Source organism: Centruroides sculpturatus, unplaced genomic scaffold, assembly GCF_000671375.1.
Source record: "Centruroides sculpturatus isolate CEXI.00-Female unplaced genomic scaffold, Cexi_2.0 scaffold203, whole genome shotgun sequence".
Taxonomy (NCBI): Eukaryota; Metazoa; Arthropoda; class Arachnida; order Scorpiones; family Buthidae; genus Centruroides; species Centruroides sculpturatus.
In genome coordinates, this window is record NW_019384324.1 from 227,523 (window position 1) to 234,219 (window position 6,697).

A 6,697-nucleotide genomic window follows, 5' to 3' on the forward strand; every position below is an offset into this window, starting at 1 on the left:
TTTTTTCTTCTAAGAAATAATTTATTTCTCGGTTCAATTGTTGAAGATTGTCAATGAGTTTTTTTTTTTATTTTTTTTTTATTTTTTGGTCCCCTCCAGCTTTGAATAGAAATAGAAAATTGATGAACAGATAAACAAAAATTACATTCCAAAACTTTTTTCTCGTTTATAATACGTCAATATGTTTTAAATTATGATTATGATAGAATATATCCCGCATTTAATTTATTTATTACACCATGTAAGCTTTTAACTATTCGTTGTATTAAAATGTACTTATTCTCCGTCTCGGAGGTTACCGGTAATTCGATAACGTTTTTGATCGATTACCGATAACGCTGTCGTAATTGAAATTCCGGTGGAACGAGACGAGTCGAAACGGGTGGCTTTTTCTCGTCCTTTTTAACATTTCGTGTGGAAATTTATTAATAAAAACTCATTCGGAAGATTTCTTTTTAACATATTTATTGTTTAAAAACGTCGAAGTCGAAAAGAAATTAATAAATTTCGAGATAATTTGAAGCATTATAAAGTTATCGGAGCGACGGTAACGTTATTGAAGGCAACCGTTTTTCCGGTTTAACCGTTTTTTCGGTGGTAGATTCGACAAAAGCGCCTTTTTATCCGAACGTAACGCAATTAATTTTGCTTTTGCTTTTCCTCTTCATTTTTTTTCCCTCTTCTTCTTCTTCTTCTTCGTTTTTTTTTCTTACTTTAATGACGTTCAATTATCGTTTTTGAAAAGTAGATTATTAATAACTTGTTTATAATTAAAGTTTTGGAAAATTTTCATAAACATAAAACGTCGAGTAAAGGAGAAGGAGGAGGTATTTTCTCCCCCCTTTTTTACCTTTTAAAAAAAATAATATATAAATATAATAATAAAAATAATGATGGGAGAACATAAAAAATTTATAACTTGCACCAACACAATAATGAAATGAGAATGTAAGGATTTTAACAATGATAATATAAAAGGGGGGAAAAAAGAATTTAATGTTATTTCTTTCATGAAGGTCGCTATGAAACTCACTTAAATTGTATTTCCAGGTATGGACGACAACATTTTCGCATTATTTGCCTCACTCATTTTATGACAGACGAAAAAGATAGTGAAAGAGATTGGGAAAACCGTTCTATTTCTTTGCCATAACACGCTGGTTGGTGGTTAGACACTCAATACTGTCTTTAGTTCTCTTTCTGTCGTGCAATAAATGGTTTATAGTGAGGCAATATGATTTCTATCTGCAGATATGGAGTCATTCTTTCGATTACGTACATGTCTAGTTCTCTTGTCTGATACCAGAGGGCGAATTGGAAGTGATTACTTTTCACTATTATTGTTTGTACAGGAAAAAAACTAACTCAGTCAAACATTTTTATTTACAAGCAGCGACAACAGATGCAGTTTTAAAGGATTTTTTTTTCTTCCTTTAAATATTATTTTAAATTTACAATTTTTAACTTTTCTTATCGGTTCTAATTTTATTATACGTAACTAATATATAAAATAAGATTTTTATAACGTTTTTAAACTGTTTTTTTACGGAATTTTTGTTGTATTTTTTTTTTTTGCTACGATGGTAGAATATGAACATTTGTAAACTAATAACTGGAAAGGGAGGGGGAAAATCTGATATTTTTAAATTTTAGTTTGCATTTGTAATTTTGTAATTTTTCTTTTTTCTTTTAAGTTTTTTCTCTTCTAAATGTATTTTTCTTCGAAATCATTTCTGTTTAAATTTTATTATTTTTTTATCTTTTCCCCTTCTCCTTCTCCTTCTCCTCCTCCTCCTCCCTCTCTCTCTCTATCCTTTATATATATATATATTTATTTTTTTAATCTTTTTCTTTCGCTACTCTAAAATTTAGTTACTATTTTTTTCCATTTTTTTTCCTCCTCGTACTTACGGTTATTTTCTTAGACTATCTGAAAATAGAAACTTGTTCATTTGACTATTATTACCATGCAAAAATTAATGTCTTTCTGGATTAATATTATTAAAAATATTAGTTTTGCCCTCCCCTCCCCTCTTGCTTTCATCTTTCTCAAACCAGTAGTTTATACGTGGTTTAATAGGTTTTAGTTTTGTTGGTGAAAATGCAATCTGCAGTTAATTACGGCATAATGTCGATGTTTAACGATATTACAACAGCTATAGCGTTGGAAATTTCATTACAAATATTACCTTGTGTGCAACAGACAAAACTGTATGGATAAATGAGAAAATAAGTAATAAAACTTCGCTTATGTTTATTATGGTCGAAGTTTGTGTAGCAGCAATAAGGTACAAAACACACCCACATACATAAACATTACTCCCTGAAAAAAGAAAAAAAAAAAAGGAAAAAATGTCTTCCATCTTCCACCCCTCCTCTTCGTGGAAGCCAATTAAATGTTTGTTTTCTGAAAGGCAATTTAGTGTTTTCTTTGTATTTAAAAACTGTATTTTTCTACACCATATTTTTTTTTTCAACTACAGAAGAATCTCTTAACAGTTTTGTTCATGGAATGATACATTAGGCGTTCTATCCTGATTTTCATGCTCCATATGAGAGTTCTTAAGGTGCCATAAATACTTGTCATGGTGGAAGTATTTTGAACGCCATTACTCTTTATAAAATATATATATATATCTACCTTCTATACGGGCGCCTGGGATATAATGTGGGATGTTTTCACATCTAGAAGATCTTATTTGCGAGATAGTTTCCAATATATTGGTACAAGTCATAGCAACGATGCATCGTAAATATTTAGAAATGATATAATGCAGTAATAAAATGCCAAAAGACTGTAGTAAAATTTGTTTTAAAGTTAAGACGGGGGTTGTTAACACCCGGCTTAAAAATACAGGCGCTGTTAGAAGGGAAACGGATCGAACGGATGGATACGATAGCGCTTTAAAATTTCAAAAAAAGGGATTCTTGTGATTCTTTTAAAACACGCCCGCTTCAAAAAGATGTATTTCCACTGCAAAATCGCTTTATGCATTAGTATATATTAGATTAAGTGTACATCAGAGATGTTAACTCACCTCAGTCATGACAACCATTTGTCTTGCTGGACAGATAGTCATTTTCCGATGATAAATAGAAGTTACAAGCGCTACCAGATTGTTATCTATTCCTCTTTAGTCTTCATAATTTAACTTACTCCAAATAATACGACATCCGAGCTCGATTAGAAAGATTATTATCTCTAATGTATATTGTTTCTCAAACAAATCTTCCAGGATTAATGTCCTTATCAATTTTGATTTCTTTCTTTCCATTCCATAGTTTTATCGATTTAATTAATTCCTATCCGCGTATGTTTCTAAGATTTACTTCTGCACGTGTTTTAGGAAGATGTAACTCGCCACTGGGTGGAATCGCGGAGTTTCCTGGGATTTTTACGTGTCTAATCCCTATACATAGTCCACCGCGTGGTATCCCCAATGGCATATTGCCGTGTGATTTCGTTGCCTTATTCCATTAATTCCATACTAATCTACAAAGCTCTATTGATGTCGCGTAGGATCCGGGTTCGAATCCTTTCTGGTGGTTATGATTTTGTGGTAATTTTGATAAATGTAGGGTCGGGCGTTTAAAAGTTAGACGATCTTTCCCCCGAAACCGCTTCGATTAAGATAATTTTTTTTGGAACCCCTACGGAGGTTTTGCATTAATGATATGATATTACAATGGATCCGTTGATTGTATGCATTGATAATAGTTTTTAATGGAGTTTTAGAGGCAGAAGTGTTCCCTTATTTCTTAAGCTTCTGTTCGATCTTATTGATGTAGTAGGGAGAAGCAGCGAGATCGAGGAATAGAGCGTGGCGACTTCTTGCATGGAGGCTGCCATTTTGAAACTTTTTAATGAATGTAGACAAAACATATCATTTATTTATCAGTTGTTTGTACGTTAAACGATATTTTATTGCTAGAATTTCATAAAATTCACTGCACTCTTCTATGGTATTCCATATGTAACAATTTACAAACAGGTAGTACAAGAACCGAATGAATATGAAATTAGAGAAGCAATTCAGCAACGGAGACTAAGTTCAAGCAATTTAATTTATGGATAACAATATTAATTTTATATAAATAAACATCAAGCGTAAGGAAGATAAATTTGAGACAGAGCCTTGAGGGACATAATGAAGAAGGTCTTTAGAGGATACATTGAGGAATTAGGTCTTAAGGTCATTACACAGAAAATAAGAGTCTTATGGGAGAGTTATTTAAAGAGATGTTACATATAGAGAGAAAAAAAATGAGGAAACCTAACGAAATTAACTCCAAAAATAAGGCTGTAGGAAGAAGAAAAATGGGATTCAGTCCAAAGAAAGATCGAATCAAACCGAAGGGAACTCAATATGCGTTTGAATGGTGCCAAAACTAGCTTCGTGTCTAAATAAAAAATCGATTCCAATATTTATGAACACATTTGATGGATAAAGGTAAAAAATAACCATAAACGGACTTATTTATCAGTTTATCTCACTATATATTTATGAATTTTACGCAATAAAAGCGTTAAATTGGAACGAAGCGTGACAATTATCAAGGGATTTTAAATTCTCACCACCGTTAAAAAAATTCGATAAATAAAATAAAGATTCCCAAATTTATTACCAATTTTTAATTATATTTTAATCCCATTTTTTAATATTTTATTTTTATTATTTAAAGTAGCGCGCAAACAATCGTTTATCTATAAGTTAAGTGTACTTAACTGCTGTTTATTTTGTAAAAAAAAAAGAAAAATAAAATTCATTTTTACATCTATTAATCTATTTTTAAATTCAAAAATTCCATTTCAAGACAGGAGCGGCAGCATTCTATCAATTTTTTAAAAATTAATAACAATGAGATCAACGACCTTCCTCCTGAATTGTTTAAAGAAGAGAGAGAGGAAGAGGGAGATGAAAAGTAATTTTATAAGAGGATGGAGTTCATAATTGTAGAAAAGGGTTTTAGTACACGCAAAAGTATGCAGAGGAGATTCGAAACAATTTCATTATTTTTTTATTATTTAAAAAAAAAATTTACAGGATTAACACAACGAGAATAAAGGTAAGCAACAGGAAGAGGTGGGGGGGAGAAAGGAGAGTGTATTTTTATTTCCTGTAACATTAAAAATTCCTTTAAATCTTCAGTTATTCCATTTAAAATAGGAAGGAATGAGATGTTTAAATGTTAAAACGTCTGGATGTAAATATATGGTAAGACCATTTTCTCAAAGAAGAGAAAATAACAGTTGGACAAACTCAGGTCCCAAAAGCTGCCAGTATGACAAATGTCCTCGGAATATTTCATTTTATTTGGCAGTGAAGGAGCTTATATTCAACTGAAAACCAAATTAGAGACTGGATGCATGAAAAGAGAACTGTTTATCTTCTAAGATTTCAAATCCAGATGAAAGAAGTGCCTCTGATGGAGTAAGAGTTTGAAAACATCGCATAAAGCTATCTTTGAATCCAAATAGAAACGTGAGAAATTTTATTATTCATTGTATGTAAATATCTTAGGATATAGCGCTTTAATTTTCGCTTGGGTTCAACTCCTCTGGGTCATACATCACAATTTTTAGCATTATCCTCCTCCCCCTTTCCTCCACTCGTTCTCTATGACTGAAGAAATTTTTAATATTTGATATGAAAAAAAGGGAGGAAAATATAAAAAAATAAAATAAAATAAAACATAAGTATCAAGAAAACATATCATTCATACTTTTTGTCATATTTTTGATTTGATTCGCCTGTCTTATATACAAAAAATAGTCATTTATTAGCAGCTGCTTTGTTGTTTCTATGTATACAATACACTACGTATCTGTCTAACGGTCTGTGTAATTTGAAATTTGAAATTTATATAAAGCCGTTAGAAATTGAAAACGGAAAAGGAACGTTAACGGTTTCAATTTTAAAATAATAATAATAATATCTGAGACTAAATTAAATATACAGTCGACCCCCCCATAACACTGTTGATAATTCCGTTTTATATGAATTCCATGTTGTGCGAGTCACTTAGATTTTACAAATACTTGAGCCGGGCTATGAACAGCTCAATTGTTTGTAAAATCTAAGTGACTCGCACAACATGGAATTCATATAAAACGGAATTATCAACAGTGTTATAGGGGGGGTCGACTGTATACAATTAGAAACTTATAGGTAAAAATATTAAACACTACCACAATTTCCTGCGAGAATTAATGAAGAGTTACATTAAAAAATATGGAAGAAATGAAGCTTTTAAGTGGGAGGAAAGAAATTAAAATATATACATACTGAGTGATAAATGCAAGTTGAAACTGGCTTTAATCTATAACACATAACGAGGCCCATCTTCAGCTTGTTGGGCTTATCTGTAAATTCGGCCTGATAACATGCAGAACATTCAAGAGGCCTTTCTTTTCGGACAAATGAAATTCATACAATGCTTCTTTATTAATAAAAAAAAGAACAGTCTTAAATATTTTATTTTCTGTTAATAGAAATAATATTAATTTTGTAGGGAGGTAAGAACCACTGAGGGCCTCCGTTTTCTTCGAAAAAATACCCAGCTTATTTACGAAATACCTCGATAGCACAGTGAAATTTTGAATATAAATCGTCCTTCACTCGTGTGAATTTTCATCCCTCTGTTCTTGTAAAATTATTTTTTTTCTAATTATATTTTTACTTTTTATATCTGTTTA